Below are 25,132 nucleotides of genomic sequence, written 5' to 3'. Positions count from 1 at the left end.
TCAGGAGTTTGAGACCAGCCTGGGCAACACAGCAAGACTCCTGTCTCTACAAAAATTAAAAGATTAGCAGGGTGAGTAATGCATGCCTGTAGTCCCAGCTACTCAGGAGGCTGAGGTGGGAGGATCACTTGAGCCCAGGAGTTTGAGGATGCAGTGAACCATGATTGTGCCACTGCACTCCAGCCTGAGTGACAGAGGGAGACCCTGTCTCTATAAGAGAGAGAGAGAGAGAGAGAGAGAGAGAGAGAGAGAGAGAGAGAGAGAGGCAGAGAATGGAGAGTGAAGGAGAGAGAAGAGAGGGAGGGGCCTTGCGGGCTGGGGAGGCAGGGTCTTCAGGAGGCTGCCATGGTGGTGGTCAGGGAGTGTGGGGGAAAGGGGAGATCAAGAGGCATAATTTTTAATAGATGTTTTGCTGTGTCTTAAGAACAAATGTTCCTTCTTAGCATTCCCTCAAAGGACTACATAAAGGTTTGGACTGCTTTCAGTCTTTCTTTATGTCAGGCTATTATTTTTTGGAAGGTGGCAAGGATGGGCCCTATTGGGGTTCCATGTTTATATGAATAACATTGCACTGAGACTTGTGTTTTCACAAACAACAGTCAGTGAGGATTTTGCTGCCACCCAATTTTTATAGCAGAGCAGAAGCACTCCTGCTTTCATGTTTTGGAAGATAGAAAAGGTGGGTGTGGGATCTAAGGACAGCAATCCTGGCTTCACCTTCTTCCCCAAGGGCGGGGTTAGAAGCCCGGAGCTTCCTATTCTGATCTCAGTCTCGGAGGTAAATCAGGTACATCGGGTTTTTTTTTCTGAAGAAACATCCACACAATGCCAAACAAGCTGGGGGACATCGAGCGGTTTGGCCTACAAGGGTGGCAGAATAACCGAAGAGGGTGGTTTGGCTCTGGGTCTCTGCTTTATTCCCCGGCTTTGTTTCCACTCAGTTGTAACTGAGGATTGGCCGTTTCAGACCGTGCACAAAGTCTTTATGAGTTTTCTCAGCCTCAGACTCTTGGGCCTCTTTGTTTTGGATGGCGAGGTCACACCCAATGCAACTTCGAGGAGGCTCGTTGCTGAATGCAGGACAGGAGACCTGTGCAGGAGACACTGGGAATGAAGAGAGAAACCTGCCGGCCTGCAGATAGTTAAGGCAGCCGGGAAGCCGCGCGCTCGGTGGAGAACCTCTTAAAAAACAGGCAGCCCCTTCAGTAGTTTAAAGTCGAAAGAGTAGCTGCTGCTACTTGTGATTTCTTCCTTAAGGGGGATCAATTGGAGCCCTCAGATCGCGTCCCCAGAGGTCCTGGTCTGTGCCTGCTGACTCAGGAGAGGCCCACAGCGCTCCCTTCTGCGACCGAGGCACTTCTCCTTAATTGGTTTGAAAAATTGCAGCTGGATCCGGACAGCTGCTGCTCCCGGGGTGGGTCCGGAGGGAGGGAGCGAGGAGGGAGGGGACAGCTCAGCCTCCCGCCTCCCGGAGCCTCTCCTGAGGCTCCCACCCAGCGCCTTTCTTTCCTTCCTCCCTTCGTTGATTTCTGGGACCCCTCCCCCCAAACTTTCTTTAAAGCCTGGTCACGTGAGGTCTCCTCTGAGGTTTTGCTCTGGCGGTCTGGGACGGCGTTTCTGGAGGCAGCACTTCCCGAGTCTCTGGAGAGTCACTTTCCTGGTCTCTGCCCCGCCGGAGCAGGCGACTCTGCTGTTTCCACCTTTGGCTGAATGCCCGTGTCTGGTTTTCTCTCCTGCATTCATTCTGTGCCCTGGTGTCCTAGAGCGCTGACCCTGCTCTGGTGACTCCACAGGCTTCCTGGGGAAGGCAAAGCCACTGCCCTGTGTCCATGGGTAGCCGGGAGAGTGGACAGCAACTCCTGGCTTCTGGTCTGGAGAAGAAGGAGCTGCGTTTGCCTTAGCCTGGGTTTCTTCCTCTGTAAAATGAAGAAGGCTGGATTAAATTAATCTGTTTCCAGATCCCCTTTTCTTTTTATTTATTTAATTTAATTAATTAATTAATTAATTAATTTATTGAGACTGAGTCCCACTCTGTCACCCAGGCTGGAGTGCAGTGGTGCTATCTGGGCTCACTGCAACCTCCACCTCCTGGGTTCAAGCAATTCTCCTGCCTCAGCCTCCGAGTAGCTGGGATTACAGGTGCCCACCACCACGCCTGGCTAATTTTTGTATTTGTATTTTTATTTATTTATTTTATTATTATTATTATTTTGAGACGGAGTCTCACTCTGTTGCCCAGGCTGGCGTGCAGTGGCACAATCTTGGTTCCCTGCAACCTCCACCTCCTGGGTTTAAGCGATTCTCTTGCCTCAGCCTCTTGAGCAGCTGGGATTACGGGCGCTCACCACCACACCCAGCTAATTTTTTATAATTTCTGATAGAGTCAGGGTTTCACCATATTGGCCAGGCGAGTCTTGAACTCCTGACCTCAGGTGATCTCTCCACCTTGACCTCCCAGAGGGCTGAGATTACAGACATGAGCCATCATGACTGGCCTAATTTTTGTATGTTTAGTAGAGACGGAGTTTCCCCATGTTGGCCAGGCTGGTCTCGAACTCCTGACCTCAGGTGATCCACAGACTTGGCCTCCCAAAGTGCTGGGATTACAGGCGTGAGCCACCACACCGGCTCAGATCACTTTTTCTTTCTGCTGATAAGAATTCTGTTCAAACAAAACTGCCAGGAAACACACCCACAGAGCCCTGAGACTCAGCACCACTCCCTGGTTCCCAGCTCTGACAGGTCCCCCGCAATACAGAGCTGCCCAGGGCACAGCTGGAAAGCCAGCCAGGCTGGGTGCTCCCCAAGCCCCTCTCAGCTCTAACTTTCAGGGGTCTTGGGCTGTGGAGTTTTCAAGAGGGGCCTGGAGACAAGAGTACTGGTGGCACCACAGCCTTTCCCTTTCAGGTTGCTTAAGTGCCCTGGGCTGGTGGAGGGCTGGACACAGGAGAGAGGCAAGTGGCAACAGTGTTTATGCTGCAGAGGACTGTAGCCCCACTGTACTCTAAAGCGAGCTGGGGTAAACAGAGGGGTGTTCCTAGCCCCATCTCCGACTCCCCTCCCCCATCCCCCAGAGATGGGGTTGAAGAGGAAGGCCAGATGAAGCTTTGGCATTTTTTTTCTCATTGCAATGGAAAATTATGGAAAGATTTTACATACAGGGTTCAGCATGATACAATTTACATATTTAAAAGATTTACATGTTTAAAAAAACTAGACTAGGCTGGGTGCAGTGGCTCACGCCTATAATCCCAGCACTTTGGGAGGTCGAGGCAGGCGAATCACTTGAGTTCAGGAGTTCAAGACCAGCCTGGCCAACATGGGGAAACCCTGTGTCTACTAAAAATACAAAAATTAGCCGGGCGTGGTGGTGCACGCCTATAGTCCCAGCTAGTCAGGAGGCTGAGACAGGAGAATCGCTTGACCCGGAAGGCAGAGGTTGCAGTGAGCCGAGATCACACCACTGCACTCCAGCCTGGGAGACAGAGTGAGACTCTGTCTCAATAAATGAATGAATGAATAAATAAATAAATAAATAAATAAATAAATAAATAAATAAATTTGACTAAAAGGTTGGAGAATGGGTTGAGAGGATAAGTCTGGAGGCAGGAAAAACTGAGCAATGTACTCACCAATCTTACGAAGAGTTGAAGGCGCATCCAAGAGAAGTGAAGCCATAAGTTCACACAAACACTTGAGCAAGAATTGCTATAGGCTGAAAGTGTGTGTCTCCCCCAAATTCCTATGTTGAAATCCTCACCCCCAAGGTGATGGTATTTGCAGGCAGGGCCTTCGTGAGGTGATTGGGTCATAAGAATGGAGCCCTCATGAATGGGATTACTGCCTTATCAAAGAGGACCCAGAGGGTTCATTGGCCCTTTCTGCCATGTGAGGACACAGTGAGAAGGTGCCATCATGGACCAGGAAACAGGCCCTCAGCACACACCAAATCTGCTGGTATCTTTGCTTGAACTTGCAGCCTCCAAAAGGGTGAGAAATAAATTTTTGTGGTTTGTAAGCCACCCAGCTGTGGTATTTTCTTATAGCAGCCCAAATGGATTAAGACAGGAATGTACATAGCCACACTATTCATAATCCCCCCAAAGTGGACACAACCCTGATGTCCATGGGCAAACAAAAGCATACTGTTACTCACCCATGAATGGATAAACAAAAGCACTATGGCCATACAAAAGAATATTGTCCGGCCATGAAAAGGAATAAAATGATATTGATGTGTGCTGCAACATGGAAACCTTTCAACAAACTTGAAAACATTATGCTGAGTGAAAGAAGATAGTTACAAAATACCACACATTGTTGGATTCCATTTATATGAAATGTTCAGAACAGAGACACCTATAGAGACACAAAGGAGATTTGTGGTTGCCAGGGAGAGGGGAAGGGGAGATGAGTGGCTGCTCATGGATGTGGGACTTATTTTGGGGTGATGGAATGTTCTGGAATAAGATAGTGGTGATGGTTGCATAACTTTGTGAAAACACTAAAAACTACTGAATTGTACGCTTTAAAAGGATGAATATTATGGCAGTGAATTATATCTCAATTTTTTTTTTAATGTAAAAAGAAGACCAAGCATCATAGCTCATTCTGTAGTCTGTGCTTTGGCAGGCCAAGGGAGTAGGATTATTTGAGGCCAGGAGTTCAAAAATCAGTCAGACCAACACAGACCCCACCTCTACAACAAATTTAAAAAATAGCTGGGCATGGTGGAGCATGCTGTAGTCCCAGCTAGTCAGGAGGCTGAAGTGGGAGGATTTCTTGAGCCCAGGAGTTCAAGGCTGCAGTGAGCTATGATCACACCACTGCACTCCAGCCTGGACAACAGAGCAAGATCCTATCTCTTTAAAAAAAAAAAGTAAAAAGAAGAGAGGGAAAGAGAGAAAAAGATGATGGAAGCTGGGACAAAGATAGTCGTGGGGATGGATGAAGCAGTTTCTAGAACTTATAGAAAAAAAAGGAATAGAGTGTGCCAACAGGTTAGATATAGAGTGTGAGAGAGAAGAGTGGAGGCTGGTTCTCAGGCCCCAGAAGCATAAGCCTATGTGGAGCACGGCATCACTGAGCAAGGCGGGTGTGGAGGATGAGAAGCGGGACCACAAGATGGGAAGGGAACCTGTGTGCGGATGGTGCCCTGAACATGCTGCCTTGAGGAGGGACCTCTACATGGGGTGGCCGGGCAGAGCCTGGTGAATGGAACAAAGCCACAGTCAGGGGAATCATCAGGCCACCCTCCCATCTGCTCCCCTGTGTCCTGGGCTCTGCAGCTCCCTCCATCCCAGCTCCTTTCTTGCCTTCTTTACAGGGATGCTATCTCCTCTAGCAAGCATGCCTTCCCCACCTTCCCCACCCTAGGCTGGGCCCTGGGCTTGTATTTATCTTTGCAATGGATGGCTTTGAGGGTTTAAAAGTGAGTGCCTCCCAGTCTGTGTGCCCTACTAGGACAGGGATCTCGTTGGTGTTTGTTTGTTTGTTTGTTTTCAACTTCATAACCAGACCAAGTTCTGGTACATGGCAGGTATGCGAGACATGGTTACTGAACTGGACTAAATTTTTATTTAGAGTTGGTCCATTCTCTTAATTACCCATCTGACCCTCATTCTTAGGCTACAATGGCCAAAACCCCATGTGGCATTCCAGGTGTGGACCTGCCACAAGGCAGTTGTGTGCAGGAGAGATCACAGTGTGGGGTTAACTGGGCTGGTTCCCAGTCTTGGTTCTGTCCTGAGCTCGTCGTTTCTCTTCAGCAGGGTGAACATAAATAAATATCTCTCGGACGTCGTTACTCCCCTATAAAGTAAGGCCTGTGCCCTAGATGTCCCTGGAGACAGCGCCATCTGGTGGAACTTCCTGTAATGATGGAGCTGTTCTGTCTCTGCCATCCAACATGGGAGCCAGGCAGGACACATGGTGACTGAGCACTGGGACCGTATGCCACGTGGCCGAGAGCCGCTCAGCTCTAAGGTCTCCCCCAGCTTTATGACGCCACTTCCTGTATCTTCTCTACACATTCTTTCCTTCAGCCTGTTGTTTTTAAGTTTTTATGTAGGAAAGTAGAAAATACAGAATATGTTTCACCAGGTTTTTGTTTGGTGAAGTGTCAACATGTTTATAACAGAGTTAAAGATAAAGGAAACCTTTTGGGTTATTTTGGAGAATTGAGGGCAAGACAAAAGGTTCCCTAACTGCAGGGAAAGGGGAGGCAAGTCATGAGCTCTGAGAGGGCCTGGCAGTGTCTGTGAACACATGAGATGTGCCTGTCACCCCAACTCTGCCAAGGCAGCATGCCAACAGCCCCTGTTGCACCTCCACTTTCTGCCTGGAGGCCCAAGCAACTGAAGGCTGTCGCATCAGCCCAGCTGCTGGGAAAGGCCAATTTGGAATCCCAGGACTTACTGCCAAACCTATGGGCCTGTCCCCAGTACATGTAAAAGTACACCCACTCCAGCATCAACATGCTACTTATAGGAGTGTTTCTCAACTGGGGGCAGTTTTGCCCCCTGGGGACAATTGGTTGTGACAAATGAGGGAGGGGGTGCTACTGGCATCTAGTGGGCAGAGGCCAGGGATGCTGCTAAACATCCCACAGCCCACAAGACAGCCCCCACAACAGAGTTATCCAGCTGCCCCAAACCTCAGCACTGCTGAGGTTGTGATACCTTGATTTATGGCATCATTTCCTCCAAAAATACAAAGCTCTATTACTTGGATCCCTGGAGCAGAAGTAACTTTTGAATAAACAAAATGTCTTATTTTCAGACAATTTCATCATCTGGTTCTCTTTATTAACTATGAATAAGGCCAGCAGTTCTTTTTGTTTCCTGCTATTTACATCATGTGCAATTTTATTAATATCTCAGGTAGGTAGAGTGCAAATGACATAACCAATTAAGTGAAAACAGAATCATCACATTTTAAAAATTATATTGATCAATGGAAACAAACTTATATGAAAGGCATATTTTCCTACTTTGTTCTTGCATAACTTCGACTTTCTTTTCCTACTTTCATAGGAAAAAATATATATGCATATATTTGTGCACATTTTAAATGGGCTATACTTTGTGATTACAACTAGGCTGTAAAAATGCTAGTATTTATAAATGCAGTTAGATAATATTTACCATACAATATCATCAAGTACTTAATATTTAGATTCAATAATTTCATACATATTAATTAACTATGAGCAGTCTTGCAAGATAATATTTTCTGGTTTCATTGAGGGAAACCAAGACGTAATAAGGGATAAGCGGTTCCCTCAAGGCTGTAAGAAGGAGCAAGTACCAAATATTCCTATGTTTCTATTTCTTGGATGTCTGTATACAAATTAGCAAATAATTACCTTTTAGTTTTAATAGCTCAACTTTTTGTTCACTGTTTTTTAAAACTGAGCTTCATTGAGGTATAATAACATATATTAAAATTAAAAGACACAGTTTAATGAGTTATGACTATTGTTTTTAAACTTATTGTTTACAGCAAAATTTGTTAAATGTACAATAAAAATAGATTTCAGAGGCGCAGTTTGACTACACAGCATCTTAGTACATGGCAAAGACCACAGCTGTTCAGTAAGTCAATAAAATCTCAATAATTTTGTCACATTGGGAGAAAGTCCAGTGTGACTGAACAGGAAGAATTTTGAACTGAGGATGTCTGTAGTTTTATTATGAATTAGGAGTTAGGGTATCCTGCTGTGAAGTCACAGTACAACTGACTTTACTTTTGAATCTCGCTGTCTTCATCTGGACGGGATGGAGACTAAAAGAGGATTAGACTGAAAGATCTCCCGGGTTCCTTGCAGCCCAAATCCACTGTGGCTTCCAGTCCATGCTTTCAGAACAGTCACCTCGGCCACTCCCTCCTGGAACTCCTCTTCCCCGCCTCCAGTCCCTCCACAGCCTCCTGCTTTTCCTCCTCTTCCTCATCCTGCTGCTCTTCCTAGACCTCCTTCCCTTCCTCTTCCGAAATGTGGGAATTCCGCAAGCTTTACCCCGGCCTCTGATCCTGGCACTGCCCGCTCTTCATGGCGGTAGCAGCCTCCTACCTGCTGGCAATGCCCGAGTCTGTGTCTCCACCCCAGCTTCCCACTCCCCCCACCCCCGCGGCCCCGGGAAACATCAGATGGCCTCAGGATATTTGTCCATGGGTGTCCAGGCAGCTCCAACTCCCCACGCCCAGACAGACTCCTCTCCTTGTCCCTCCCACCCCACATACTGCTTCTCTCCCCGTTTTCCTTGTTCAGGTGAAAAGCACCAGCACTCATTTCAATCTCAGAATAACTCCAGGGGGTGTGTTCTTCCTGCCACACGGAATCTTTATACTAGAGATGAAACAACTAGGCTTAGGGAAGTCGGGGAGCACGTCTAAGCCACACAGCCCTCCAGTGGTGGAGACTGGATTTAAAATCAGGGGTGTCTGACTCCAAGGCTAGGGCCCTTGACCACTGCCCTACATCCCAGCATGTGCCCCAGCCAGGGACCCGGGCGCTGTCCTCAATGCCTCCCCTTCACCACTCACCGCTGCCTCGTTGTCAGGACCCGAGACTCCCAGGGGTCTCAGATCCGCTCCTCCGAGGACCTCTACCCCTGGCTCGGTTCACCCACCCTCATCCTCGCCTGGATACAGCCATCTCCTAACCAGTCTCCCATCTTCCTCTCTTCAAGCCACACTTTAAGCTGAGAAAAGGCGCTGTTCCTGCAACACAGATCAAGCCACTCCCTTGCTTAAAACACTCCAGTGGCAGTCCACAGCTTCTGGGACAAGAGCCGGCCCTTCACTTGGCAGCAGCCTCTCCATCTTCGTCTCCAGCCTTACAGTCCAATCTCATTATTTCTGGATTCCGTACTTGCAAATTCACCTCTTCACTAAAACGTATTTGTAAACCAAATCAATACTTGTGGCTTCACAGTGATTCTCAGGCTTGTACAGAGCAGGGAATATATCTGAGTAGTGCAAGGCACCTGTGCCCAGCTGAGGCGAAGCCAGGTGACCCATCTGCCTCTCACACTGTAAACAAGTGGTCCTTCCTGCTGTCTATCCAGGGCCATGCTTTTGCATTTCTGCACTTTTTTGGTGATTCTGCTGTTTAAAATGCTCCCAGGCACGGTGCTGAAGTGCTGTCTACTGTCTCTGAGTGCAGGGGGCTGCGACGTGCCTGTGGAGACAATACCTGTGCTGCATGAGCTGCCTTCAGCGTGAGCTGGATGAGCTGCCTTCAGCATGAGTTGCAGTGCTGTTGGCAGTGAGTTCAGTGTTACTGAATCAACAGCCAGGTACATCGAGGCCGTGGAAGAGGAAATTCACTTCTGCAGGCCCCTCTGGAAAGGGCTTCTATAGTAGGTTGTGAAACTACAGAAAAGAAAGAAAAGCAGCTGAATTTGTGGATTCGTGAGATGATGTCTGTCCCATTCAAATCTCATGTTGAAATGTGACCCCCAGCGTGGGAGACGGGGCCTGGTGGGCGGCGTTTGGGTCACGGAGTCTGGTCCCTCACGAATGGCTTGGAGTCATCCTTGCGGTAATGAATGAGTTCTCGCTCTTCTGAGTTTCCATGAGAACTGATTGTTAAAAAGAGCCTGGCATCTCTTCCTCTCTTTCTTGCTTCCTCTCTCGCCATGTGACTCTCTGGCTCCCCTGCGCCTTCTGCCATGAGCGGAAGCAGCCTGAACCCTCTAGCAGAAGCAGATGCTGGCACCATGCTTCCTGTACAGCCTGCGGAACCAACAGCCAAATAAACTTTTCTTTATAAATTACCCAGCCTAGGTATTCCTTTATAGAAATGCAAAGACTGACAATAAATGATTTTTTTTTCCCCCAAAAAGCATGGTAGCAACACTGTTGTGAGTCTGAAAGCCAATGAAGTTTACAGTCAGGACAATGTTAAGCCCTTCTCAGCTAGCGCTGACTGGCTCCCATGTTCCAGAAGGCGATACAATGTGAAAAAGGCTAAACCTGCAGGCGAGGCGGGTTCTGCAGATCAGGAGGCTGCGGGAGAGTTGTGTAAACACCCTCTGAGTGCTATCCAGGAAAAGGGTTATGTGGAAGGGCAGGTTCTCAGTGCTGACAGACCTGCGTGTTCTACAGGTTTGTTGGTAAACAAACCTACGTAACACAAATAGTGTTTCAGCTGATAAAAATGTTGTAACCACAGGTTCACAGAACCCAACCCATGCTTTCCCCAGGAGAAATAGCTCAGTGATTGCTAGTTCAGGATTTGAAGCACATTCGTAGAACATAACTACCTTGAATCACAAGAATCGGCTGTGCTTCCCACTATCCTTAGCCCGGGGGCTCCCGTCCCATTGAACTCTCTGTAGTTGCCTGAAGTTGCTTTTCCTGGGGTGCCCTCTCCTCTCTGTCTAGTCACCCAGATCCGTCTGTTAAGCCTCAGCCCCAGTGATGCCCAAGAAATCTCTCGGGACCCTCCCCTAGGGCGGCTGAGAATTTCCTCTTCAGTTCCAGGTGACACGCCCTGCACACACCTCTGGCTCAGTGTGCATCACAGCAGCGAGATCAGTCGCACACTCCTGCACCTCCTCCACCAGCTGCTTCAAGGCAAGGCTCTTTCTTCTTCCTTCTTTCCTTCCTTCCTTCCTTTGTTCCTTCCTTCCTTCCTTTCTTCTTTCCCTTCCTTCCTTTCTTCCCTTCCTTCCTTCCCTTCTCTTTCCTTTGCCTCCTTCCCTCCCTCCCTTCCTTCCTTCCCTTCCCTTTCTTCCCTTCCTTCCTTCCCTCCCTTCCTTTCCTTCCTTCCTTTCTTTCCTTTCCTTCCTTCCTTCCTTCCCCTCCCTTCCTTTCCCTTTCCTTCCCTCCTTCCTTCCTTCCCTCCCTCCTTCCTTCCTTCCTTCCTTTCCTTCCCTTCCTTCCCTTCCCTTCCTTCCTTTCTTTCCTCCCTTCCTTCTTTCCTTCTTTTCCTTCCTTCCCTTTTCCTTCATTTCTTTCTTCCTTTCCTTCCTTTCCTTTTCTTTCCTTTTCCTTCCTTCCTTCCTTCCCTCCTTTCTTCCTTCCTTCCTTCCTTCCTTCCTTCCTTCCTTCCTTCCTTCCTTCCTCCTCCCCCTACACATACGTATGTATGTATATTAGTATATGTGTATACATATAGACACGTTTGGGATGGCGGTGAAAAACAATACTTCAAGATATTTCTTATGTTGCAGTTTTATTTTTAAATTAAACTACAGTATCATGCCTATTTACTTAATTTGATGTTGTGTTCTGGAATTTAGCATAGAGCCTGGCCCAAAGAAAGGACAATAAATATTTGCTGAAAAAAAGCACAAAGCTTAACAATTCTATTTATTTTACCTAACTGAACTTCCTTGTGTCATGAATTTTTAATAAATAGTTTAAAATTAACATGTTAAATTAAGAGCATGTTCCCTTAAATATTTTAAGTAATTCATCTGCCCCCTCTCTTTTTAATTTGAGCTATCTATAATAAAATTTTGTTGAGCAAAATAAACTCCAGTTTAATCCAAATCGAATAATTAAAAATGTGGAAGAAGTGGTCTGAATTAATGAGCTTTCTCAGTGTAATTCTAGAATATTGAGCCAGAGGAGATCTTAATTTACACGTGTGTTAATTAGGCCCTTCCAGGTTAGCCAAGGAGATAGGAAGGAAAGAACAGAGAGAGCCTCAGCAGGCTGCTGGAGCCTGAAAGGAAGGTCATTCACAGGCAGCCCGCACACGGTTTCAACAGCAGCTCTGAGAGGCAACACCAGCTGCCTCCGCTGAGTTGGCATTTGCTGCTCCGGGAGCTGGGGCTGCTGTCACAGAGCCCTGGCCGCTCAGCCCTGCTTGGCCATGGTTTGTCCTGACTCGTTACTTCTACCACTGCTGTCTCTGCCTGCCATCTGCTTCTGTCCAGACTAGCGAGTGCTGATGGTCTCTACAGTTTCAAATTCAAATCCCTCTGCAAAGAAAGCATCCGATTGCTTCAGATAGTCACTCTCCTTCCTGCTGGACTGAGAACTTACATCGATTTCTCTCCTGAGATAAAGGCCTCCCTCTAAATGAGCTTCCCTTCAGTTCAACACCTTCTCCTTGGGCCCGGGCATTGAGAAGACACAGTCCACTTTCTCAGGAGACCTGTGGGCACGGGACACACTCAAGTCACACCACTGGGAGCTCCTTTCTGAGTCAACAGAGGCAGAAACTGAGAAGTTAGGAGGTCCTTCCTAGGAGGGTGCCCTTCAAAAACCCCCTGTTATCTAGGTCTCTGAAGCACATCACTGCTCCAGTATTGAGAAGTCTTGTCTCTTTAGATTGTATTTTTTAAAACCTGCCTCAAATATTTGGATTAAGCCTGCAAAGTCTGGATGAACAGCCACACCTGGTTTATGGGATGTTTGCATATGTTTCTTTTATCAAAATTATTTATGGTTAAAATTTAAGATTGCCTGATATCACTGGAACACTGAAAAGGTGGGCCCACAATACAGTATTTGTTTTCATTAATCTAAATAAATGAGTTGTTGCTTTAAAAATAAATATGTAACACTACAAGAGAAATTGGTATGAAGCTTACCAGAAGCCACCATTACTTAAAAGCTATTAGTATTGTTTTGTCTTAGAATTTCAAAGCAAGGTAATGTGTAAGATAGCATTTACTCAATTAATATTTATTGAGAACCAACTATATTCCAGGCACTGTTCTAAGTGCTGGGAATACAATAGTGACCAGGACAAACATATTCCTGCTTTCATGAAACTTAAATAGTATGTATTCAATCAATCTGTGTCCCCATTTTTTAGAACAATGAAGAGCAGGGTAAGGGGTGGAATGAGGGTCAAAAGTAAGTCCTAGAGTCCTGCCCCAAAGTTTTCCAATTACAGTATGAAGGAACAACCTTATGCCACCAAATTCGCAATTTGAACATTGAAAACGGCAATTTAACTTTAAGCCAGCTGTGAGTCAGAATCATGCTTAATGAGATTTGTGATTATTAATGGTCTTGAGGCCACTAATTGGTTGCTTCCTTTTCCTTCTCTCTCACTCTTATTTTCCCCGACTAAAAAGAAAAGAAAACCCAAAACTCTCAAAAAAATAACTGGCAGTTGACAGCTGATATCTTCCCTACTGGATAGATCTCATAAACCCAGTGCTATGCGATGAAACCTCAGCTCTACAACCCAGTTTCCACCACAGAAGACTCATAGCTGCCTCAGCCGGTGTCCATCTGGCCCCTGAAGGGCATGAAGACCCTGACCTACTTCCAGCTCTGATTTACTTTTTTGGCAGCAAATTCATCACTGCTCACGAAGCAGTTCCTTTAAAACGATCCCTTTAGGCTGGTGCAGTGGCTCATGCCTGTCATCACAGCACTTTGGGAGGCCAAGCCAGGAGGATTGCCTGAGCTCAGGAGTTCGAGACCAGCCTTGGCAACAAAGGGAGACCCCATTTCTACAAAAACATTAAAAACGAGCTGGGCATGGTGGTGTGTACCTGCAGTCCCAACTACTTGGGAGGCTGGGGCAGAAGGATCCCTTGAGCCCAGGAGGTTGAGGTTGCAGTGAGCTATATGGTCACTGTACTCCAGCCTGGGGGACACAGCAAGACACTGTCTCAAAAAATAAAAAACAAAAACGAACAAAAGAATGGTCCCATTAAAATCCCCAAAGTATGCACCCCGAATGGGGCTCTCCTCTGTACGGTGACTCTCAGCACCGAGAAGGCATGTTGCAGGCAGCGGAGGCTCAGCAGCCGATTTCTGGAAAGCGTGGAAAATATAAGTTAACATCTTCCTGCTCACTGCCTAGAACCTTCAATGGCCCAGATTCCCAGGGGAAGACTTTGCTTCCAGAACATCGCTGCTCCGATCAGGATCAACAGATGATGCCCACATCATTCCTCCAACCCAAAGGATACTGAGCCCAAAAGGCAAACCCCAGCCTGTGCCTGAACAATATTAGTATCACTTCATTTATTTTCAACTTTTATTTTAGATTCGGGGGCTACATGTGCAGAGTTGTTACAAGGGCATATTGCATGAGGCTGAGGTTTGGGGTATGTCTGAACCCATCACCCAGGTAGCATGCTGGCACAGTACCCATTAGGTAGTTTTTCAACCCTTGCCCCTTCCCTGTCTTCCCCATCTAGGAGTCCCCGGTGTTCACTGTTTCCATCTTTATGTCCATGGGTACCTAATGGTTAGCTTCGACTTATAAATGAGAATATGTGGTATTTGGTATTCTGTTCCTGCATTAATTCACTTAGGATAATGGCCAGCAGCTGCATGCATGGTGTTGCCAAGGACATGATTTCGTTCTTTTTTATGGCTGTGTAGTATCCCATGGCATGTATGTACTGCATTTTCTTTATCCAGTTCACCACTGATGGGCACCTAGGTTGATTCCATGTCTTTGCTATTGTGAATAGTGCTGTGATGAACATGCAGGTGTATGTGTCTTTTTGGTAGAATGGTTTGTTTTCCTTTGGGTATATACCAAGTAATAGGATTGCTGTATAGTTCTGTTTTTAGTTCTTTGAGGAATCTGCAAATTGCTTTCCACAGTGGCTGAACTAATTTACATTCTCACCAACAGTGCATAGGCATTCCCTTTTCTCTGCAGCCCTACCAACATCTGTTATTTTTTGACTTTTTAATAATAGCCATTCTGACTGGTGTGTGATGGTGTCTCATTGCATTTTGATTTGCATTTCTCTGATAACTAATGATGATGAGCACTTTTTTCATATCTTTGTTGGCTGCTTGTATGTCTAATTTTAGGAAATGTCTGTTCATGTACTTCGCCCACTTTTAAAGGAGGTTATTTGGTATTTGCTAGCTGATTTAAATTCCTTACAGATTCTGGATATTAGACCTTTGTTGGATACATAGTTTGTGAATATTTTCTCTCATTCTATTGTTTGTCCATTTACTCTGTTCATAGTTTATTTTGCAGAAACTCTTTAGCTTAATTAGGTTCCATTTGTTAATTTTCGTTTTTGTTGCAGCTGTTGTTTTTGAGGACTTAGCCATAAATTATTTGCCAAGGCAGAGGTTGAGAAGGGTATTTCCTAGGTTTTCTTCTAGGATTTTTATAGTTTGAGGACTTACACTTAAGTTTTTAATCTACGTTGAGTTAATTTCTGTAAATGGTGATAGGCAGGGGTCCAGTTTCAGTCTTCTGGCTAGCCAGTTATCCTAGCACCATTTATTGAATAGGAAGTCCTTTCCCCATTGCTTATTTTCAACAACTTTGTCTAAGATCAGATGGTTGTAGGTGTGTGGCTTTATTTTTAGGTTCTTTATTCTGTTCCATTGGTCTATGTGCCTGTTTTTTGTGCAAGTACCATGTTGTTTTGGTCACTGTAGCCTTATCGTATAGTTTGAAGCCAGATAGTATGATGCCTCTGGCTTTATTCTTTTTGCTTAGGATCGCTTTGGTTATTAGGGCTATTTTTCAGTTCAATATGAATTTTAGAAGAATTTTTTCTAATTCTGTGAAAAATGACGTTGATAGTTTTGTAGGAATAGTGTTGAATCTGTAGATTGCTTGGGGCAGTATGGCCATTTTAACAACACTGACTCTTCAAATCCATGAGCATGCAATGTTTTTCCATTTGCTCGTGTCACTGATGATTTTTTTCAGATGTGTTTTGTTGTGCTTGTAGAGATCTTTCATCTCCTGCTTAAATATATCCTAGTTATCTTATTTTTTTGATATCACTTTATTTAAAATGGGACACGGATTTACGTTTTTGAGCTTCACCCAACTCTCCTTCTACGTTCTGAAATGGTTTATAATACTCTGTGTCTTCAACCAAAGTCTCTTTCCATCTTTGGCCCCTAATATCTACATAATTAGTAAGTACAGCCACTCACTCAGCCCCAACTCCCACCCTAACTGTTTTCAATGTAGATAGTATTATAATCCTAAACTGTGAAAGTGAGCACCCTGTGATACTGAGCTCCTGGGCCATTTCACTGGGAGAAGGATCCTTCTGACCTCCTGTTGGAAAATGAATCAGCTGTCAGATTTACCTGGAAGCCACCTGATGGACACGTCACCCTTGGACATTGATTGACTTACAGGTACAGGGAAGTGTCTGAGCAGCTTTTACCCGCTTTGGTAGAATGCTTGCTGGATTCAGTAACAAGACAACATATATATTATGAGATTAAATTAAAATAGTTGTCATGCTGGTAAATTTGTAAGACTGAAATAGGTTTTTGTAAGGGCATATTGATTTTTATTGTGATAGCCTATCTTTGTATTTAAAGTAATAGTATCAATTATTGGGCCAGGTGCGGTGGCTTATGCCTGTAATCCCAGCACTTTGGGAGGCCGAGGCAGGGTGGATCACCTGAGATCGGGAGTTTGAGACCAGCCTGACCAACATGGAGAAACCCTGTCTGTACTAAAAATACAAAATTAGCTGGGCATGGTGGCGCATGCCTGTAATTCCAGCTCAGCTACTTGGGAGGCTGAGGCAGGAGAATCGCTTGAACTCACGAGGCAGAGGTTGCAGTGAACCGAGATCACACCATTGCACTCCAGCCTGGGCAACAAGAGTGAAACTCTATCTCAAATAAAACAAAAAAGTACCAATTATTACTAAAATCTGGTAGGTGATTGTAGAGCTTACTGATACATGAAACAGTGGACATCTTTAAAGCCCTCATCCAGTAAGTCTACCCCATCCACCAGGTGAAGTGAGGCTTACAGGTTTCAGGTGAATCTGTGACGTACGATATGAAAAACATTAAGAAATTTACATATCACTCTCTGGTTTTCTTTACCATGATTTGGGCATAGATATTATATGACTTGTTTAATTTTTTAAAGGTCATCGAAAAGATCCAGAATATGCTTATCTCATTTTTTAAGGTTACCCTGTAAAATACAACATTTAAAAACGTTTTTGAGAAATCTAGACTCATTGGGATATGTCTATAGATTCCTGGGAGTTTTGTGAACCCTCCCATAGTTCGTTTCTGCAGAAACAATTAAGAGCTCCATCCATTCCCCCAATCCTCCCAGGATTTGGAGCTTCTCATAAAATTCCAGATTGATCCACCAATCTTGATGGCATGGCTATGCTGACAAATCTATTGTGACGACCAGTTATAAACTTTAAAAGGGGTTTCTTCTTGCAGGATATGTCTTTTTTTGTTTGTTTGTTTGTTTGATGGAGTTTCGCTCTTGTAGCCCAGGCTAGAGTGCAGTGGTGGCAGGATCTTGGCTCACCACAACCTCTGCCTCCTGGGTTCAGGTGATTCTCCTCCCTCAGCCTCCAGAGTAGCTGGGATTACAGGTGCCTGCCACCATGCCTGGCTAATTTTGTATTTTTAGTAGAGATGGGGTTTCTCCATGTTGGTCAGGCTGGTCTCGAACTCCTGACTTCAGGTGATCAACCCCCCCCTCAGGCTCCCAAAGTGCTGAGATTACAGGCGTGAGCAACCACACCCAGCCAGGATGTGTTTAACATTAAAAAATATATATAAAATACTGACCCTGCTTTCTGATATTTTGTAATCCTGCTATCATCTATGAAACATCATAATTATAATAATAAAAATTGGAAACAGAGAAAGGGAGCATTCTGACATCCAATTAAAAATTAAAACTAAATAAGTCAAACTCCCCACAGGGTTTCAGATATGGAAATTGAATATCTGATCTAAAATTTATGTGAGGTGAAAAGGACCAAGAAAAGACATTCTTCAGAAGAAAGAACTAAATAAAAGAAATTAACTTACAGATATAAGGACTTAATATAAAGCCACAGGAATTAAGGGAGTAATGTTGAAATAAGAATAGAAAATAGACCAATGGAAAAGAACAGAGCCTAAAAACAGACCCACACATGTGTGGACACATATCTGTGACAAAGAAAATACTGTAGATTAGTGATTAAAAATATATTTAAGAAATTAATGTTGATAGATCAATTAGCCATATGCAAAAAGAAAATCTTGAAACATATCCTAAACTACCCACAAAAATCAATTTCAGAAGGAATGTAGCTTTAAACAGCCTGGGCAATGTAGTGAGACCCCATCTCTACAAAAAATACAAAAAAATTAGTTGAGCATGGTGGTGCATGCCTTAGTCCCTGCTACTTGGGAGGCTGAGGTGGGAGGGTCATTTGAGCTCAAGAGGTTGAGACGAGCTATGATCATGCCAGTGCACTCCAGCCTGGGTGACAGAGTGAGGCCCTGTCTCTAACAATAGACAGATAGATGATAGATAGATAGATAGATAGTAAATAGATAGATAGATAGATACATACATACATACATACATACATATGTACACACACACATACATAGATACACAGATAAAGAAATGTCTTTTAAGGAAAGAAGGCCAGGCATCGTGACTCATACCTGTGATCTCAGCATTTTGGGAAGCCAAAATGGGAAGATTGCTTGAGCTCAGGAGTTCAAGACCAGCCTGGGCAACATAGTGAGACCTCATCTCTAAAAAAAAAAAAAAAGAAGAAGAAAGAAGAAATAAGATTTAGTGTTCCATAAATGAGTTGAGTGACTATAGAAAACAATAATCTATTGTATATTTCAAAACAGCTTCAACTTTGAGAATAATTTGAATGTTTTCAGCATAAAGAAAAGATAAATGTTTAAGGTGATGATATCCCAATTATCCTGATTTGATTATTACACATTATATGAATGTATCAAAGTATCACATTACCCCCCAAAATATGTACACCTATTATGTATCAATAAAAACCTAATTAATAGAAGGGTTATCTTTACTGCTTCTCCATTTGACAATCCAATTTTGTCAAAATTTTGGGAAGCAGAAGAAAATCAGTGGTGCCTGATGGTGGATTACTGCAACCTCAATGCTGTGGTTCCATGCATGAAGAGTCCCATATGCAGGGCCAAGATTCAGACTTGAGTATGTTCTTTGAAGAGCTTCTTAAGTAGTTACAATTAGCTGGGCATGGTGGCCCGTGCCTGTAATCCCAGCTACTTGAGAGGCTGAGGCAGGAGAATCGCTTGAACACAGGAGGTGGAGGTTGCAGTGAGCGGAGATCACGCCACTGCACTCCAGCCTGGGTGACAGAGTGAGACTCGGCTCAAAAAATAAAGTTACACCTAGGTGTGAATTTTGGCACAAAGGAGTGACAAACTTATAGTTAAAAGCTGAATAACTTCAGTGTGGTGTAAAATGTGGTTTATAGGCTATGTTTGTGATTGCTAAAAATAATTCTCGTTTACCTCAGAATCCTTCTCTTTCCCCAAATTAAGTGCCTGGCCAGCTGTCATAAATTACATATTTCTTTTGGTTTTTTAAAGGTTACATGTTCAAGAGTGTGAAAATAAGATGTTCTGTCTAAAGGCTACTATGCCTGGTCTGTAAATGAACCTGTTAAATGCTGTATTTGCTCCAACAGCTTACTATAGAATGTTACTTAATAGAATATCATACTTATTACAATTTTTACTATAGGAGTGTAATATGTAAAATTAATCTCTATTTTAGTGGGCCCATGTTCAGTCTTTCACCATCCTTTAAACTGCTGTGATTTTTTTTGTCATGACTTGAAAGAAAGGATAGAGAAACACTTTAGAGATATCTGGGGTTTTTTCCCATTCCAGAACTTGTGAGTATAATCATATTTGCTTGATATTTATAGTCATGAATTCCTAAGCTGGCAGCTACAACCAAGAACCAAAAAATGGTGCATTCAGCTTCTTGTAATTCATCTCTGCTAACAAACTATAAGAAGTAAGGAAAATTAGGGAAAATATTTTATTTGGATGGTTTCTATAAACAAGGGACTATAATTCTTGTACATTATTGTTCATCTTCGCTGTTTCTTTGAGCAGTCTAATGTGCCACAGAATTATCTAAGGTATTTGTTTTCTGTAAGAATTGTTTTAAAAGTATTCTTGTTACCAGAGTAGTTGTATTATCTTTCAAAATGTGAGATGATTTTTAAAAGCCTGAGTACTGATCTAAGATGCAATTGTATGAACTCTACTCTGGAGGGCGGGGAGGGTGTCAGCAGAAATTGTAAGACTTTTATTTTTGTGTGTCATCAAATATAGGTAAAAACAATTGTGCAATTCTGCTGTTTAAACAGGAACTATTGGCCTCCTTGGCCCTAAATGGAGGGGCTGATATTTTAAGTTGATTATTTTATTGTAAATTAATCCAACCTAATTTTTTTTAATTTGGTTGACTGTTTTTCTTGTTAAATGATGTTTAAAAAATAAAAACCAGAAGTTCCTAGCAAAAAAAAAAAAAAAGCTCCATATGCAATATTTCAGTATTGTTAAAATAATCGACATCACCCAGTCAATAACTGGTATTTTATTATTACAGATTTGGATACTGTGTTCTGTTCATTGCCCCCTTCAAAAACCCTTCACACAGTTTGCCTTCACCTCTAATGGGTCACAATTTACCTTTCCTAGGCTACCCAGGGGGACCTCAACAGCTTTGCCATTGCGCACTATCTTTGCAGACAAGATCTTAATCACATCCACCTTTCGGCAGTTGCACAGGGCACCTCAGACCCACATCCCAGATGACACTGCTCAGAAGCTCGCAGCTGGAGATGACATCACCTTAGACAACATCACCCTAGCCCAAGACATCGCTATTAGAGATGCATCACCCGGACACTAAAGCCCCCACCCCAGTGACACCCATGGAATGCCTCTCCCAAGGTGCTGACAAAATGGACATGGGACATTTACTGCTTTTCTTCTTTTGAATTAGGAGCTCTATTGTGTTTCCTGAATTTACTATCTACTTGGTCTATGATCCTGGTATGTTCCTTGCTCTCTGCCAAAACACGCACCCTCCCCTCCACGCCTAAAGGAAAATCTGGTAGAAGCTACTACTCTCAATGCCATTCTAAAATTAACGAAGAGTATTGTTTTCCCCAAAAGGCAGCTGCTGCAGGTCAGTGAATCCTTCGGACCCTGGGGAGAGGGTCATACACTCCCTAGTGACTTCTACTCCACCCTCCAGCTTTCCACCAGGACCTCCTGCCCTGTTCCCAACTGTTACCACCACAACCACCCCATCCCCTTGGTTACACACAAATATCACCAATCTTCATATGTACTTTACTGACTTCTCAGATCATACCCCCCAACAACATAACTGCAGCACTTACCACCATGACCTGAGAAATACACCAAGATATTATTGTCCAACCTTTTTAGAGGTATATATCTATCTTATACTTTTAAGATACTTTGCAATCCACCAAGATATTGGTAGAGATCCTGGAAATTTCGAATCTATTTCCCCTGCTAATGCCATATGAATGGGCAACTTAGATACAGGCTGGCCTACAAGGACTCCTTATACTTTGATTTTTGTTCCTCCTTTCAATTCTCATAAAAAAATATTTTCTATACTATTTAGGGCAAATGATGGTCTTCTTTCTAAGTCTCATCCATCATCGCTTACTTTGATTTTTGTTCCTCCTTTCAATTCTCATAAAAAAATATTTTCTATACTATTTAGGGCAAATGATGGCCTTCTTTCTAAGTCTCATCCATCATCGCTGCAAAGGTGCCTTAGTTTGATGTTAAAGTGTCACAGGGCCAAATGTATTGACCATGTTTCTGGCATCCATAAAGTCAGTGTTTTAACATCTGTCCTACATGCGTGTACCAAACATTCCTTGATCTGGAAAACCCAACAATATGCTTTGCTTCAGCCTCAGGCCTCCCTTGTCGCCTCCTCTGTTCCACCCGCCATTCCTCAGAAGTCCTCCTCCTCCCAGGGGTGCACTTTTCAAATACAAACCAACCAATCCAGAGCCCACACCCCAACCACCTCCTTTATTGGTCTCTCACATGCTGGGCCACTATCCACTTTCCCTAATCACCCAAAGTCGGGTACCAGACAGCTAGGGACAGCCCCTATACCTCAGAGCCTGCTGAAACTAGCAAACCAGTCAATCCTGAGCCTCTTTACTTTGCCTTCCTGTTTCTTCCCATGGAAACCACAAAAAAAAGGCACTTGTCCCCAGCCCCCCTCTCGCTCTGCCTCCTGCTTCCCTGTGCGGCCCTGTGGTGTGGTGCACACCTTCGTCTTGGGAACCATGTGGAACTTTCCTCTCCATTGGCCTTAGCATACCTCACAGTTTTTGTATTGACACACTGTTTATTGTGGGTTTTTTTTTTTTTTAGACGGAGTTTCACTCTTGTCTCCCAGGCTGGAGTGCAGTGGCGTGATCTCGGCTCACTGCAACCTCTGTCTCCCGGGTTCAAGTGATTCTCCTGCCTCGGCCTCCCAAGTAGCTGGGATTACAGGTGCACACCACCATGCCTGGCTAATTTTTGTATTTTTAGTAGAGCTATGGTTTCACTGTGTTGGCCAGGCTGGTCTCAAACTCCTGACCTCAAGTGATCCGCCAGCCTCGGCCTCCCAAAGTGCTGGGATTACAGGCGTGAGCCACCATGCCCGGCTGATACACTGTTTTCTTTTAAACAGCTGGGAAACCTCTTATCCTCATCACCAGTGCAGGGTCCAGCTTCAGGAGGGCGGGGCTCACCTGCTTTACTTCCAGATCCCCACGTGCAGCCTGGAGCCTCTCTCTGACCTGTTTATTGGACTTGTTTCAGAAAGGTAGCCATGGTTTCTTCTTTTTCTTCCTCAGCCCTGATTAAGTTCAACAGAAGAAAAAGTATCCCCTCTAGTTTGTGATGGAATCCAAGTTTGATTGGCCATTCATGGTGCTAAACTGTCTTGCACCAGATGACCCAATCACTTCCGATTTTCCAAGCTTGGCTCTCAGACCATCCTGGTGGAGGGAACACTAGCAGTCTGCCCAATCTGAATGCAAATCCAGAATAATCTTTTCTTTTGTTGACACACAGTTAGGAGTGCAATTTCTAAACTTCTACTACTCTACAGCCTGCTTAATAATCTCTCCAGCTGGACCCCAGGCACTCACATGGACAACACACTTCTCTCCTTCAGTGATCATCATCCTTGTACCATGTCAGTGGCACGCTCTAATCGTCACTCAACATCTGGTTGTCTATTGCTATGTAACAAACCACCTCAACATTCAGTGGCTTGAAATGAAAGCAGGCTGGAAGAGATATTTGCACATTTCATGCTCATAGCAGCATTATTCACAATAGCCAGCAGCTGGAAGCAACCCGATGTCCAACAACAGATGAGTGGATAACCAAAATGTGGTCCATCCATACAATGAAATATGATTCAGCCTTAAAAAGGAAGGAAGTCTCGCCACGTGCTGCAACATGGATGGACCTTGAGGACACTATGCTAAGTGAAGTAAGCCAGGCACAAAAGGACAAATACTGTGTGATTCCACTTTATAGGGTAATCAAGATAATCAAACTCACAGAGGTAGAAAGTAGACTGGGGTGGCCAGGGACTCGGGGAGAGAGGAAAGGGCAGTTATTGTTTAAAGGGTACAGGCTTTCAGCTTGGGAAGATGAAAATGTTCTGGAAATGGTTGATGGTGATTTTATGTTGTTTATGTTACCACGATTTGTAAAAGAGCAGCTGCGCTGAGTATGAACATGCTTGTCATTGGCAGCTCTCAGATTTTCGGTGCCTGTTACTGGCTTGTTAAGAAGATGGCAGATTCTTTTCGCCGTCTGCTTCTTTCATTGTAAAATTCCATTTCCATTTTGCCTCTAGGTAGAAGCTCATGGAACTCAAATGGGAAATGATGATGGCAGGATTTTCCTGCTGAAAAGAGGTATCTCAAAAGAATAACATAGTGTATTTAACATGGAGAAATGAAATCCTCCAAAGCGAGCTTTATGAACTGAATTACCCAGAACGGCCTTACCTCTATTGTCAGTATTTTTCTGCTGCCCTTTGAGCTTGTGGTGCCTGCATAACTAAAAGAGCAGGACATCGTGCTGCTTAGTGGGCTTTGCAGTGGGAAGCGGGAACGTCTACCTGCATGAGCACGGGGCACTCTGCCCAGAGCCCAGGCACTTTCCCCTAGGCACAGAAGTAAAGAAGAGGTCTCCAGTGCGTAGGTAGGAAATAGACCTTCAGCATGAGCTTACCACAGCTTTTTTAAGGAAAAAATTCGTGGCTTAAAATAATATTCCACTGTTTTTTTTTTTTTTTTTGTTGTTGTTGTTTTTTTTGAGATGGAGTCTCGCTCTGCCGCCCAGGCTGGAGTGCAGTGGCCGGATCTCGGCTCACTGCAAGCTCCGCCTCCCGGGTTCACGCCATTCTCCTACCTCAGCCTCCCGAGTAGCTGGGACTACAGGCGCCGCCACCACGCCCGGGTAATTTTTTGTATTTTTAGTAGAGACGGGGTTTCACCGTGTTAGCCAGGCAAGTCTCCATCTCCTGACCTCGTGATCTGCCCGCCTCGGCCTCCCAAAGTGCTGGGATTCAGATATTCCACTATTTTTTTTATCATAATTGTGTGGACTGACTGGATTCGGCTGGGTGATTTGCACTTGGAGTCTCTCGCAGGGCTGCCGTCTTCTGAAGGCTGGACGTCCCACATGGCTTCTTTACTAACACATCTGGTGCTTCAGCTGGGACAGCTGGGACAGCTGGCCTGCACAGGCATCGCGTTCCGTCCACACAGGCTCCCCATATGGTTAGTCTGAGCTTGGTGATTTTAAAGTAGTTGACCTTAGATGGCAACTGGCTTCCCTCAGAGTAAATATGCCAAGATACCCAGGTGGAAGCTGTAAGGTTTCTAACGACCTGGTCTTGGATTTCACGCCAAGATGGCTTCTGTCATATTCTGTTGGTCAAAAATCAGCCACACGTGGGGCATGGTAGCACACACCTGTAATGCCAACACTTTGGGAGGTCAAGACGGGTGGATCACTTGAGCCCAGGAATTCGAGACTAGCCCAGGCAACACGGTGAAACCCCCTCTCTACAAAAAAATACAAAAATTAGCCGGGCATAGTGGCCCATCTCTGTGGTCTCAGCCACTTGGGAGGCTGCGGTGGGAGAATCTCCTGAGCCCAGGGAAGTTGAGATTTCAGTGAGCCATGATGATGCCACTGCACTCCAGTCTGGGTGACAAAGTGAGACCCTGTCTCAAAAAAAAAAAAAAAAAAAGCCACAGGTCCACCCAGATTCAAGGGGATAGGATTACACAAAGTCACAGATTCAGGAAGGTATAATTTATTGGGGAAC

General features: G+C 44.6%; 1 long non-coding RNA gene across 8 annotated transcripts in view; it reads left to right on the top strand.

Annotated features, from left to right (window-relative positions):
- LOC139363514 (uncharacterized) overlaps positions 1 to 11,001 on the top strand; it is a 60,412-nt gene extending 49,411 nt beyond the window's left edge. For 5 of the 8 annotated variants that reach the window (XR_011624077.1, XR_011624081.1, XR_011624080.1 and 2 more), the window contains one exon: positions 5,769 to 7,465. This is a non-coding gene — a long non-coding RNA (uncharacterized lncRNA). Of the gene's footprint in view, positions 1 to 5,768; positions 7,466 to 8,690 lie in introns of those variants that run through there. The other 3 variants (XR_011624083.1, XR_011624082.1, XR_011624084.1) reach the window with 2 other exon arrangements.
- Positions 11,002 to 25,132: the final 14,131 nt, after the last annotated feature.

This window comes from Macaca nemestrina, chromosome 5 (assembly GCF_043159975.1).
Source record: "Macaca nemestrina isolate mMacNem1 chromosome 5, mMacNem.hap1, whole genome shotgun sequence".
In the NCBI taxonomy this organism is placed as follows: domain Eukaryota; kingdom Metazoa; phylum Chordata; class Mammalia; order Primates; family Cercopithecidae; genus Macaca; species Macaca nemestrina.
Note: the sequence above shows the minus strand (reverse complement) of the source record. Positions and strands in the feature narration are given on the sequence as shown.